The sequence below is a fragment of the Molossus molossus genome, unplaced genomic scaffold, assembly GCF_014108415.1.
Source record: "Molossus molossus isolate mMolMol1 unplaced genomic scaffold, mMolMol1.p scaffold_m16_p_6, whole genome shotgun sequence".
NCBI lineage: Eukaryota > Metazoa > Chordata > Mammalia > Chiroptera > Molossidae > Molossus > Molossus molossus.
This window is the reverse complement of record NW_023425399.1, coordinates 12,090,307-12,103,936: the sequence shown is the minus strand read 5'-3', so window position 1 is coordinate 12,103,936 and position 13,630 is coordinate 12,090,307. Positions and strand designations below refer to the sequence as shown.

Genomic DNA, 13,630 nt, shown 5'->3' with positions numbered 1-13,630 from the left:
TCTCATCAATGTTTCTATCTCTCTCCCCCTCTCCCTCTCCCTTCTATTCTCTCTAAAAGTCAATAAAGAAAAAAAAAATTTTTAATATATGTTTTAATTGATTTTTAGATAGAGAGGAAGGGAGAGAGACAGACAGAAACATTGATGAGAGACATCAATTGGCTGCCTCCTGCACACCCTCTACTGGGGATCAAGCCTGAAATCTGGGTATGTGCCCTGACTGGAATCAAACTAGGACCTCTCAGTTCATGGGATGATGCTCAATCCACTGAACCACACTGGCCGGGCCACTTCCCATGATTTAAAATGAGGTTTTTGTCCACCTCTTTCCTCCCTACACCTCTAGCATATAGGTTCACTCTTCCATCCCCTCCCTCCCATTAAAGTTATGTGATAAACAGGACATACATATGGCCAAGAGACATGAAAAAATGCTCAACATCTCTAATCATCAGAGAGATTCAAATGAAAATGATTATGAGATATCACTTCACACCTGCCCGAATGGCAGCCAAAAACAAATCCTCAAACAACAAGTGCTGGTGAGGGTGTGGAGAAAAGGGGACTCTAGTTCACTGCTGGTGGGAATGCAGACTGGTGCAGCCACCATGGAAAACAGTATGGAGTTTCTTAAAAAAATTAAAGTTGGAATTGTCATTTGACCCAGTGATTTCACTTCTAGGAATATATACTAAGAAGCCTGAAACATCAATCAGAAAGAATATAGGCACCCTTATGTTCATAGCAGCACTATTTACAAGAGCTAAGATCTGGAAACAGCCCAAGAGCCCATTAGTAGATGAGTGGACAAAAAAGCTGTGGTACATATACACAATGGAATACTGTGCAGCTGTAAGAAAGAGAGATCTCTTATCCTTTGAGACTACATGGAGAGAACTGGAGAGTATTATGCTAAGTAAAATAAGCCAATCAGAGAAAGACAAATATCACATGATCTCACTTATTTGTGGAACATCATAAACAAAATAAGCTGTCGACCAAAATAAATCCAGTATCATGGAAGTAGGGAACAGACTGACAAACCTCAGAGAGATGGGGGATGGGAGGGGTGGGAAGAGATAAACCAAAGAACTTATATGCATATATGCGCAACCAATGGACACAGACATTAGGTTGGAGAAAGAAGGAACAGGGTGGGAGAGGGGAGGAGGGGATCAATGAGGAAAAAAAGGGAGCATCTGTAACGTTTTCAACAATTACAAATAAATAAAAATAAATAAACAAAAGGGGGAAATTAAGTTATGTGATCATTTCGATTAGCTCTGCACCATGACTACGTACACACTATGGCAGCCAACTGTGTAATAAGCTATACTACTTGTCCTCTTGACACAACTTGTTTATTTTCTCTGAAATGAAATGCTTGGTTTTATATATCCCACCACTGCTGCAACACAAGCTCTTCACCAGTGACCCAAATCTGCTCTCCATGTAGCCATATGCATCCAGCGTTCTACTAATTCTAGATGGATTTCCTAGAGCCCCCCGACCTGCTCCAGTCTGGGCTGGTGGCCCTGCAATTCCTGTCCTCACCTGTCACTCTGGGATCTTCTGTCGCCAGCCTCAAGGGGGTCGGGGGGTCCCTCTTTTCTCCCCTACATTATATCTTCTGAATCCGATGCATTTTTCTTTTATTTCGTCTTAATAGTCTTTCCCTTGCTATTTAGAATCGTTTCATCTGAACTTCTCGCGCTCAGTGAATCTCAGCGAAAGAGAACCTATTGCAACCCTGGGAGAGCAGTGGGACTACTTCGGGGCGTGGGAGACTCCCCGGCGTGTTCACGGCTCGCCCTTCCCACGCCTTCCCCACCCGGCTGTTCGGCTGCTCGCCTGTCAGTTCATCTCAGGGAAAATGGCTCACATGTGATTTGCTTCACCTCCGCTTAGGAGGGCGTGTACTCTGTCCGTGTTCTCACACCCTCATTACTCAAATCCCTCTGCGTGACCTGGTCGGGTACTGACATCCCCACTCCATCTGCCGTGTAATGAGGATTCTTTAAGAAACCTCCTCGTGACTGCAGAGTCCCTGCAACTGCAGGTATCACATTGAAACGAGTCAGGAGAGAATGAGGACAAACGTGTCACCGGAAGTTTAAGGAAGGGAGTGGCCCTGGGTAATCCCCAAGAGTCCTGGAGTGTGAGGTGGTCTGGGAACACTGAGATGTCACTGCTGCGCCTTGGTGACTGTTTCAGGTTTCTAAGACATCCTTTGTAACTTCCTTCTGTTCTGCCCTTCCTCTCCTCCTTTCCCTCCCCCACCCACTCCAAAGCATCCCCTAACGTGGTCCAGAGTGGCTTCCTGGCCAGCCCCGTGACACCTCCCGCTCCAAGTTCTTCATTTCCCTCCCTGGGCCTCAGGCTTTTGCCTGGGTTCGAGAAGAGCCACCGCCCTCTGGTCAGCGAGGTCACTATCTTTGCCTAATTTCCCTGCTTACGAAACAGCAGCGGGAGGGCCAGGGCGAGTCTGGTGGGTTCACACCCACTGCGAGAGGTATAAGAGAGGCAGCTGACACTGACCATCACAGCCTCACCTGCCCCCACCATGAAGTTGAACAGCCTCATGGCCTTCGTGGTGCTCCTGGCCCTCGGCATCCTGGCGTCCTCGGCTGTGGAAGGTGCTAGCAAAGGTGAGTTGGAGTCTCTCAGGCTATCCAGGTGTAGGTTAGTGGTGGCTCCTTTCAGCCCAGGCTGACCTGGAAGTCATCTTTCCCAGGATCCGGCCCACGGCCCCAAATGCCAAGCTTCTTTCTCTCCTGTTGGCTTTTTCCTCTGTTGCACCATCTAGATCCCCTTTGGCTCACCTTTCCAAATTTTTCTCTCATAGCTTTTTCGACGGTCACTTTCACTTTTTCTATCTCTCTATTGTCCACTATCTTTTCTTCAATCTCTGATGAGTTGTCCCTCTTGATAACTGCCCCTCTGGGCTTCCCTCCCAGCCAGGGCGTATCTCTCCCTCGCCCTGGGCCAGGAATACCTAATGAGCTCTCTGCAGCCCTGTCCTGGAGCTGGCTTATCCTGGTTTGCAATGGCCAACTGGTAAATTTTCAAGCCTTTTACAAGCTAGTTGACATCACATTATTAGCTTGAAATCAATCACGGTGGGAGTATTTACACCAGGGAAATTGGCAAATGCTACAGAGGTTACCTCTTACAACATTTATCAGCACACCACAATCTGTATCTTCTTTTCCGGGCCATTGACGCCCTCTTGGCTGAGTACTTGGCTGAGGTTGGCACTGCCTCACACCTGAAACTGAAATCCTAACTGCTCTCTCCCTTCTTTGGGGATCAGCCACCAGGGTTAGGTTTTCTCTCCTCTCCTGGGAAGCTGATTCCTCATCCAGGAATGTGGTCATGACTCAGATTCAGCTCCTTCTCCCTTCTTTGTTGTTACTCTTCAGAAAAAGCTAGACATGGAGCCTGCCCCTCTGTATGCCCAGGAAAGTGCCAACTGGGGTGGGGGCAGACCTGATTTCCACACATGGGATAGAGATGGGGATGGCAGCTTGGGTGGAAGCTCTGAATTATGGCTTTTTCCTCACCAGTTAAGGTCAATCCTGGGAAGTGTCCCGTGGTCACTGGCCAATGTATGATGCTCAACCCCCCAAACAAGTGCCTGAATGACAGCCACTGCCTGAACGGCCTCAAGTGCTGCAAGGGAATGTGTGGGAACGTATGCGTCAAGCCAGTGTGAGGTAAGAGGATCTGGAAAGATCCACATCTCCCCACATCGTAATGCAGCCTCAGCCTCCTGGTGCCCTTCCATGCAAAGGAGGGTGCTTGGCATCTCCCCATACCTCCCACCACCAAGCAGATCTTCTGCCTGTCAACACCGTTTACCCCCAGTTCTTGAAACAGGAAGTCCCCAGGGTCACCTGTGATTGGGAGTGCTGGGTCTTGGGAGGGAAGGATTCTTGGAATGAGCCAGGGGGAGGGAGCCATGAAAAGGGGACAGAGTTCTGTCTTGTAATATCATCTCTGCCTCTGACTGATTGGGTGACTGTGAACGACTGATTGTATCTTTCGTAGCCTCAGTTTCCCCATCTGTGAAATGGATGCAATTGTATCCACTGAAATACTAAATGTAAAAGTGCTTTTTAAGACTGGGGGTGCTCTGAACCCAGTACAAAATAATATTGAAAGTAAACTGTAATTGAAAACATTTTAAATGATTAAGATGGCAAATTTTATGTTATGTGCGCCTTACCACAATTTAAAAAAAAAAAACCTAATTAGTAGGTTGTCCAGCTCTGTGGTTTATGGCAAGTGCTTGGCGGTCAGACAAACCTGACCCTTTCACGTACCGGCTATAAAAGCTGGGCAAGAGACTTAACCTCCCTGAGCCTCAGTTTCCTTGTCTGCAAAATGAGGCTGATGATTTTATAATAACTTATAAAAGCTTGGCAAAGATTAAGTGAGATAGTACTATGAATAAAATTCTGAGTACGATATCTGACACATAAATTGTAAATAATAATGACTCAGTAAAGCTAGGTCTTATGCTAAAAAATAAAAACCAAAGAAGACTGGAGCTGCTGCGTGCACTGAGGCCGTACGCTGTGGCTGTGGCCTCAATGGCTGGGTCACCTGGAACCACAGGAGACCCTAGCTCGGTGCACAAACACAGAGGCCTTGGCAGGGTCCTCTGGCCCGGTGTCCTAATCTTACCAGAGGGAAGACTGAAGCCAAGAGTCAGCGAAGAGCCTGGATTTGTCCGTGATTCCTAGACCTCAGACCAGCACCATGCGCTCTCTCTACTTAACCCAAGAGACGTAGGGCCCGGCGGCAGGAGGCCCATCCCGGTGGGAAGGATGTAAGGGTCACTCGGATTGTTCCTGTGCTGAGGCTCTGTTTTATTTTCTTTTTGCAGATTTATTCTTGTCAGGTCACTAAGGCTAGGACTTCCTGGTATGTGTGGTCTGGGGATTCCTTATCCCCCACGCCCGGAGAAAATGAGAGTACCGTGATGAAGACGTGTCTGTGTGACCGATACCTCCTTGAGGGTAAAGGTGTGACCTGTTTTATCTACATACCCTCCGCATCCAACGTGAAGCTTGGCACAAAGGAAATGTTTGTTGATGAGTGAATAAATAAACGTACAAAGTTTTCTCTGTTTCCATCTTCTTTGACTCATTGAGTATGATGGGTGGAGACGGAGAACGAAATGTCTGCATGTATGGAGTTCCTCCCACACCTGTGAAGTAGAAAGAAGAAGTTTGGAGTCCAGCTCAATAAATGCTAGACTTATCTCAGGATAAAAAGGTTTCCTTAAGCAAGGCACAAAGAAGGAAGAAAATAATAGGTACATTTGACTGTATCAACATAAAGTATAAACACAAAAGAGGTTAAAAATAAATGATAGCTTTGAAGTGAATATTTGGGGTAATGATAACTGATATAAAAATAGAGTGAAAAATATGTGAAGAATTTTTACAAATCAGTAAGAAAGCCCTGGCCGGTTTGGCTCAGCGGTTAGAGTGTCGGCCTGCGGTCCAGAGAGACCCGGGTTTGGTTCCCGCTAAGGGCATGTACCTCGGTTGCAGTTTGTCCCCGGCCCTGGTTGGTCGTGTGGGTGGCAGCCACTCGATGTGTTCCTTTCCTATCGATGTTTCTCTCTCTCTCTCTGTTCCTCTCTCTCCCTCCCACTCTACCTGAACCAAAAATAGAAAAATGTCCTCAGGTGAGGATAAAAAAAAAAAAAAAATCAGTAAGAAAAATAGCCAAGCTCTTACAGAAAAAGACCGTGACCAGAGGAGCAGTCAGCGGAGAGGTTTCATTGTAACTGGGGGCCGACGGGAACAGAGAACTCCAACTCGCTAGTTACGAGGAACAAGCCAATTAAAACAACCAGAGACGCTCTTTTCCATCCATCAGAATGACAAGAATGAAAAGTCTACCATAGAAACTCTCAGAGACTCAGGTGGTTCGCTGATAGAAATGTACATGGTCCAGGCACTTAGAAGAACGGTGGGTGACACCTAATAAAACAAAAACACACATGAATCTTTTAGCAATTTTCCTTCCAGACATACAGGCAAGACAAAACATTGCCCAGTGCGAACATATATGCGTAGTAGGATGCTTATTATAACATTGTTCCAAAGAATCCAAAATGGAAACCAACCTACAGGGTCTTCATGGGTGAAATGGTTACATTTTCATACCTTGGCATGCTATAGAAAAATTAAAATAAATTTGTATGAATCAACAAGGAGACATATTACCATAAAAAAAAAACTGCTGGGAAAATCAGATTGCTGATATAAATATGTAGTATGAAATATTCATATATTTTATTTATTTTTTTTTATTTTTTATTTTTTGAGGTACGTGCCCCTAGCGGGAACCAAACCTGGGACTCTCTGGTCCGCAGGTCAACGCTCAACCGCTGAGCCAAACTGGCCAGGGCTTCATATGTATTTTAAAATCACATGAAACAGCCCTGGCCAGTTTGGCTCAGCAGTTAGAGCGTCGGCCTGCGGTCCGGAGAGACCCGGGTTCGGTTCCCGCTAAGGGCACGTACTTCGGTTGCAGTTTGTCCCCGGCCCTGGTTGGTCGTGCGGGTGGCAGCCACTCGATGTGTCCCTTTCACGTCGATGTTTCTCTCTCTCTCTATCTCTTCCTCTCTCTCCCTCCCACTCTATCTGTACAAAAAATGGAAAAATATCCTCGGGTGAGGATAAAAAAATAAATAAATAAATAAAAATAAACAAAAAATAAAATCACATGAAACAGCCCGCTGTTGTGGGGACGCACCAGAGGACACGCACCAAATGCAGGCTGACGGGTCCCTCTGAAGGGGAATTGAAAGAAGCTGGCAGTGCTGGCCAAGGAGACTGCTGCTTTAGCTTCAGGATGTATCACGTGAAAACAAGAGAAAGATGTAACACCCTCGCTAGGGGCTCCTAGTATCAAATGCCAGGGTAAAACAAATCTTTCTGATCTTTTCTTCTTCTAAAAGCCGCACGTGGAGGGCAAGAGACAGAAACTCAAAACCCATCCTGCTGACACGAGGAATCCTCAGTACCCACTGGCTACGGTACAGAACTGGACATCGAGTTTTCAGATTGGAGAAATGTTCGAGCGAATGGTTTGCAGTGGGAGCTCTTTATGCTAGAAGACCCCTGGGGGCCAGGAGCACGGCTAACAGCACGAATCTGGCCGGTAGGGACAGAGAATGACGTGGCTCTGAAGCAGAGTGGAGAGACCTACAGACAACTAACCTTAGCGTCCCCCCGCATCCACGGTCCCCGCTCTTTCCTGGGCACACAGCTAGACTGAATTTAAGTGTAGCTACATGACTGGGCTTTGGTCCATGAGTGGGAGTGATGTGTCCAAATTCTGGCCCTGGCCCATCAAACTTCTCTTCCATGCCGGTGCATGGAAGGGACTAGAGGAACGTGGATGGAAGCAGCCAGGGATCCTGCATTTCTGTGTGGATCCCAGCTTCTCCTCCCCACTTGCTTGGGACTATGCCATGAGCAAGAAATAAATTCTTCTTGTGTTAAGCCACTGAGAGCTGGAATTTGTTTGCTACATGAATAATGCAGTCCTGACCCCCGTTTGGAATCCACTCTGTGGTCTGGCTGTATTTCCTGCCCTTGAGCTCTACGTGATGCTTCATTTCATCACGGGTCCCACATGGAAGTGTTTGTCTCTGGTCCATCTTTGGGTGGAGTTCGGGGTGGGAAGTGAAAGCAGAGGAATCGGAAACCTCACTCCAGGAATACCACGTATAAATAAGTATAAATAAGCGGTCGTCACTCTCCAGGTCCACTGACGATCAAGCACGGTTCTCTTACATATGCCTCTGGCGTTGGGTGGAGGATGAGCGCAGCTTCCAGCGGCATTGGTTCTGTGTGCTGGAGCGGTGGGGTCCAGAAGAGGAGAGAGAAAGTCATCTTTTTGGTGGAGCAAGAGGAAAAGGGTCACCGTCTCCCACTCCGGCTCCAGCTTACTCTCAAGTAGCTTATTGAAAGTCAAATATTTGAACCTCAAGATTACTTTTCCCTGAAAGCCTCCAACGTCTATATGAAGGAGTCTGATCTTATCGCATGGGTCCCTTAATTCTAACCTTACTGTGCTAGGACAGCACCGGCCCTTCCAACACTCCGGCTACATTTGAAAGCCGTCCCAAGCTGACCGCAGAGTTCTGTGCGCAAATCTCTTTCTGGTCCCTTGGTCTCTCCTTTTTAAAGAAGAGGGTGAGGGAAATTTTCTTTCGTCCTGACTCTTTTCAAATAGGTCTCCTATCATGGAAGTGAGCTTGAGGGGACACCTCTTTGTCCCAACCAAAACAAACCTTGATTCAGTCTCTCAAGGCACAGGCAACATGGGAGCATTGAGAAATCGCTGGCCAGGTTTCAAGAACTGAGAGGTTGATTTCTCAGTCTGCTGCTGACTCGGTCTGTGACCACGGGCACGTTCCTTGACTCCTCATTTACATGATGAAAGGATGATTCAGGTCCCACTTTGTTCTGCTCTTTCACAAGTTGATGATTCATAGAAACACCTTGAGGGACAGTCCCAGTAGAATGGTCACCCATCTAGTCCTATGAACTCCCTGTGACTAGAGCTTCCCTTTCAGCCCCGCCTCAGCCCCATTGTCTCTAGTCGCTGAGGTCAGCTTCCAGGGCATCTGCTTACTTGGTGATTATGACTTATGGGCATCCCAATTAGGGTACAGATGAGGAAACTGAGGCCCAAAGAGACGTACCCAAGGTCACACAGTAAGTCAGTGGTGGAGTTGAATATCCTTTATCTCCAAGCCCCACAATCTTTTCCTTTATTTCCAAGCTCATTTGGTTTTTTGCAGAGTATAGAGTGATGCTGTCCGGATCCCCCGTTAGGGCCGAGGCACTCAGGGCCAGTCGCTGGGCGCGCTGGTGGCTGACACTCACAACGCAGTCCCTCCCTGGGAGTTTCCAGGGCCAAAGTTACACCCCATTCCCAGGGCAACCTGTACCCACAGCCTGGTTGATGTTCAAGTTCAAAGGCCTAGCTCCCTTGTTTGATTAGGGACACCTCGGAAAGGCCCCCGAGCTCCAGGGCTCCCCATGAAAGTGGCGGAGGCTTCGTTGCAGCTGCATCACATCCACCTTCCTCTCCAGCTCGGCTTCTCTCACCTCTCCCAGGTGCTGCTCCTCAGGATGCGCCCCAGGGGGCCTCCTGCTCGGAAAGCTCGGCCTCTGAGACTGTTTCCCAGGGAAACTGACCTAAAGACGATGATACAAAGTGATCATGCCCTGGCCAGTGTGCTTGGTGGTTAGAGCATCGGCCTGTGCACTGAAGGGTCTTGGGTTTGATTCCTGGTTGAGGACATGTACCTGGGTTGCAGGTTAGATCCTCAGCCCTGATCGGGGCCATGTGGGAGGCAATCGATTGATGTGTCTCTCTCACATTGATGTTTCTCTCTCCTCCTCCCTTCCTCCCTTCCACTCTTTCTAAAAATCAAGGGAAAAATATTCTCGGGTGAGCCCGGCCGGTGTAGCTCAGTGGTTGAGCATTGACCCATGCACCAAGAGGTTGTCAGTTCGATTCCCGGTCAGGGCACATGCCCAGGTTGTGGGCCAAATCCCCAGTGGGAGGCATGCGAGAGGCAGCCAATCAGTGTTGTCTCTCATCCATGTTTCTATCGCTCTCTCTCCCTCTTCCTTCCTCTCTCTCTAAAGTCAATAAAGGAAAAATATATATATATCCTCGGGCGAAGATTAAAGAAAAAAAGTAAGCCCAGCAGTGTGGTTCAGTGGATTGAGTGAGCACTGTCTCATGAACTGAGAGGTCCTAGTTGGATCCCTGGTCAAGGCACATCCCCGGGTTTCGGGCTCAATCCCCAGTAGGGGGCGTGCCGGAGGCAGCCCATCAATGTATCTCTCTCACATCCATGTTTCTATCTCTCTCTCCCTTCCTCTCTCTTTAAAAAAATCAATAAAAACATTTAAAATTTTTTTCTTTATTGATTTTAGAGAGAGATGAAGGGAGAGGGAGAGAGAGATAGAAACATTGATGAGAGAGAACATCAACTGGGCACCTCCTGCATGCCCCCCACCGGGGATAGGGCCCACAACCTGGGCATGTGTCCTGACTGGGAATTGAACTGGCAGCCTCTTGGTGCATGGGTCGATGCTCAACCACTGAGCCACACCAACCGGACAATAAAAACATTTTTTAAAAGTGATCTTTACCCAAAAATATATGAAAATGAAAAACTGCTCTGTGGAGGCAATGTCAAGAGAATAAGACAAGCCACAGACCAGGAGAAAATATTTGCAAAAAACACATCTGGTAAAGGACTGTTATCCAAAATATACAAAGAACTCTTACAACTCAACAATAAGAAAACAACCAGATTTAAAAACTTGGCCAAAGATTTAACAGACACCTCACTAAAGTACAGATGGCAAAGCACCGTGTGAAAAGATGCGCCACATCATATGTCATCAGGGAAATGCAAATATGAGCAACAATGAGATACCGCTACACACCTGTCAGAGTGGCCGAAAGCCAGAACTCTGACAACAGCAAATGTTGGCGAGTCTGTGGAGCAATATTGCTGCTGGAATGCAGAATGGCAGTTTCTTACAAACCTAAACATACTCTTACTATACAATTCAGCAATCACACTCCTTGGTATTTACCCAAAGGAGGTGAAAATTTACGTCCACACAAAAACTGCACACAGATGTTTGCAGCAGCTTTGTTCTTAGTTGCCGAAACTTGGAAGCAACCAAGATGATCTTTGGTAGGTATGAACAATAAATGATGGTACCTCCCGACAATGGAATAGTCAGCACTAAAAAGAAATGTGCTATCAAGCCATGAAAAGACATGGAGAAATCGTAAATGCGTATTACTAAGTGAAAGAAACCAATCTGAAAAGGCCACATATTATACGATTTCAACTATTGAGGAAGGAGGGATGAGTAGGTGGGGCACAGAGGATCTTTAGGGTAGTGAAACTACTCTGCACCGTACTATAATGATGTATACATGTCATGCATTTGTCCGAAACCATAGCATGTGCCACACTAGGGTGAACGCTAATGTCAACTATGGACTTTGGCTGAGAGTGATGTGTCCGTGTGGGTTCTTGCAACTGATGAGTTGTGGGGAATGCTGATAGTGGAAGAGGCTAAGCCTGTGTGGGGTGGGGAGTATGTGGGAAATCTCTGTACTTTCCTCTTGACTTAGCTGTGAGCCTAACACTGCTTTAGAAATTCGTCTTTAAAAAAAAAGGAACCAAATGTAACTTCTGGACTCTGAATAGTGTTTTAATTCACTAGGAAGCATTTCACTTTTGAAAAAGTGATCACTGCCCTGGCCAGTTTGACTCAGCGGTTGGAGTGTCAGCCTTCGGACCAGAGAGTCCCAGGTTCGGTTCCCTCTAAGGGCACGTACCCAAAAAAAATAAGTATATAAAAAGTGATCACTGTCAGAATATTAAAGAAGAAAAGTAGAAAGAAAGAAAATCTTGTCACCATGTTTTCAGCATGTGTTCTGTGTGGAACTGAGAAGTTTATCTCCTTTCAGGAAGGAGGGCTTGGCCTTCTTGACACATGGGGACACTCCTGGGAGTGTATTTCCCTGAGCCTGGGACCCTCATTCTGGAAGAGCCCTTGCAGTGGCGCAGGGGGTGGGCTAGTGAGGTCTTTGGCATCTGAGTTTCCCAGAATAATCCAGGGCGGTCACTGACATAACACGGCTAGTCTTGTGAACTGCAGATTATCATCTATTTTTCGGAGGGTCCAGCGAGTGTTGGTTGGATCAGATGACAGACAGGCAGATTTATGACGCACAACCCCTGAAGGATAAACAACTCTGAGAAAGCGTAGTCTAAATCTACACAGAGAAAGAGAAACATTTTCCCAAAGTGCCCATAATTTGCACAGCCATCCTCGCCACAAAAGAGCTAGCATTGATATTCTCTCACAAAGCATCCCTTTTGTTCCTTTCAAACTGTGACTCCTGCAAGCTCTGGAGAATAAGAAACACTTCATGCAGAGAACAAGGCACGGCTTTAACAGGACTGGAGTCCAGGCAGGTCACTGACCTCCTCCTCCTCCCTGTCTGGCGGGAAGGTGTGGGTTGTTCTTTCCGATCCAAGTGCACTTTTCCCCTCACTGTTCTTATGCTGTATGTGTGATTTCACAGCCTCTGTTCTGGTCGACGTTACAGCCCCATCTCCGGATGTTACACGAATGTCGTAAGTATCTCCCGTGAGAGCAGGGGCGGTGTTCAGCGTGTTGAGCAGGCTCAAGGATCTTCTCCACCGCGTGAACTTGGCCTGGGCGGGCCACCCAGGGAACACTGTTCAGCTGAACTCAGCTAATGGCCACACTGTTGTTCACTTCAAAGCAATGTCATTTCTGTAACTCCACAGGACAAACCACTTATTACCAGTTCTTGGTTTCTACCGTGAATTCCGTGTAGCTGAAAAGCTTGTGCATGAATCACATTTTCTTTATTTCAGAGTTTTCTGCTCGGACAGACGCCTAGAAGAAAATGTACTGGGTCAGAAGTTTGGGGATATCTTTAAGGCTTTCAACACAAATCAACCCCACTCTCTGCTTCCCCCTCAGACCTCTGTGAAAATGAAATGAGGCAGAGGATATAAATGATGTGTTAAGAACTTTCAGCGTGCCTGGCATACCGTCAGCCCTCAGGAAATACTCCCCCTTTGAACAAGAGACACATCACCCTCACGTACAGAGACACACACGAGTGCCTTTAAAGGCCCAGATCGAGAATGCAGATACGCTGGGGCTGCCAAACTTCAGGGTGCACAGAACCTTCACCTGCAGATTCTGATTCAGCAAGTCTGCGATGGGGCCAGAGACACTATTTCTCCAGCTCCCAGCTCTGCTGATCCTGCTGGTCTGCGGTCCGCACCTTGAGCAGCAAGCAGATATACCACAAAGACCCAACAGGCACATAGAAACCCACACGCAAGGCGTAAGTGAAAACCCACACGTGCACAGGAATTCACAGCTTATCAGAAATGTAGCAGGAAATAGCAGTCAGACCTCCCAGGGCATGGGCCCATGCTCTGTGGGAAACGTTAGTGCCTGCCCAGAACCTACGAAAGACTATGCTCTGTGAGTTTTGCTGAGATACCCACTGGTCCTTTCTAGGAAAAGGTAAAACAGTGGCCAGTGTTTGGGCAGTGCTAGGGTGGGTGGGACAGAGAAGGACAGGGCAGGGCAATTTGAACATTCTCTCCCTGAAGTAAGTGCTACTCCTGTGAACTGAGGCTTGGATTCCTCTTAAACTCTCGGACCCAGAGCTCTTTGGAACCCGGCCTTCACTTCCCCAGTACCGTGCCCGAAATAGCAGCATCCTCCCTCATCAGCCCCAGCTCAAATACACTATGTTCCGTCTCAAAAGCAAACAAAACATCCCTTCAGAGTCTGGAAGTCAGGAGACCGGTTTCTATGGCTCGTTCTTGTCTGAGTTCATTTCTTAGTTTGTGCCTTAGTTTCTCCATCTGTCCCAAGACAATAACTGTGACTGTAAGAAACAGTGTCACCCCAGGAGCCTCAGCCCCTGTTCTGACATTTGCAGTTGCCTTTATAACTTAACTTGAAATATTTCCTCAAACAAACCATACGAA

General features: G+C 47.2%; 1 long non-coding RNA gene across 1 annotated transcript; it reads left to right on the top strand.

The window, feature by feature from the left end:
* The first annotated feature begins 2,557 nt into the window (after positions 1-2,557).
* Positions 2,558-5,111, top strand: LOC118619298. The gene is made up of 3 exons (XR_004957152.1): positions 2,558-2,648; positions 3,567-3,716; positions 4,892-5,111. It is a non-coding gene; the product is annotated as an uncharacterized LOC118619298 (long non-coding RNA).
* Positions 5,112-13,630: the final 8,519 nt, after the last annotated feature.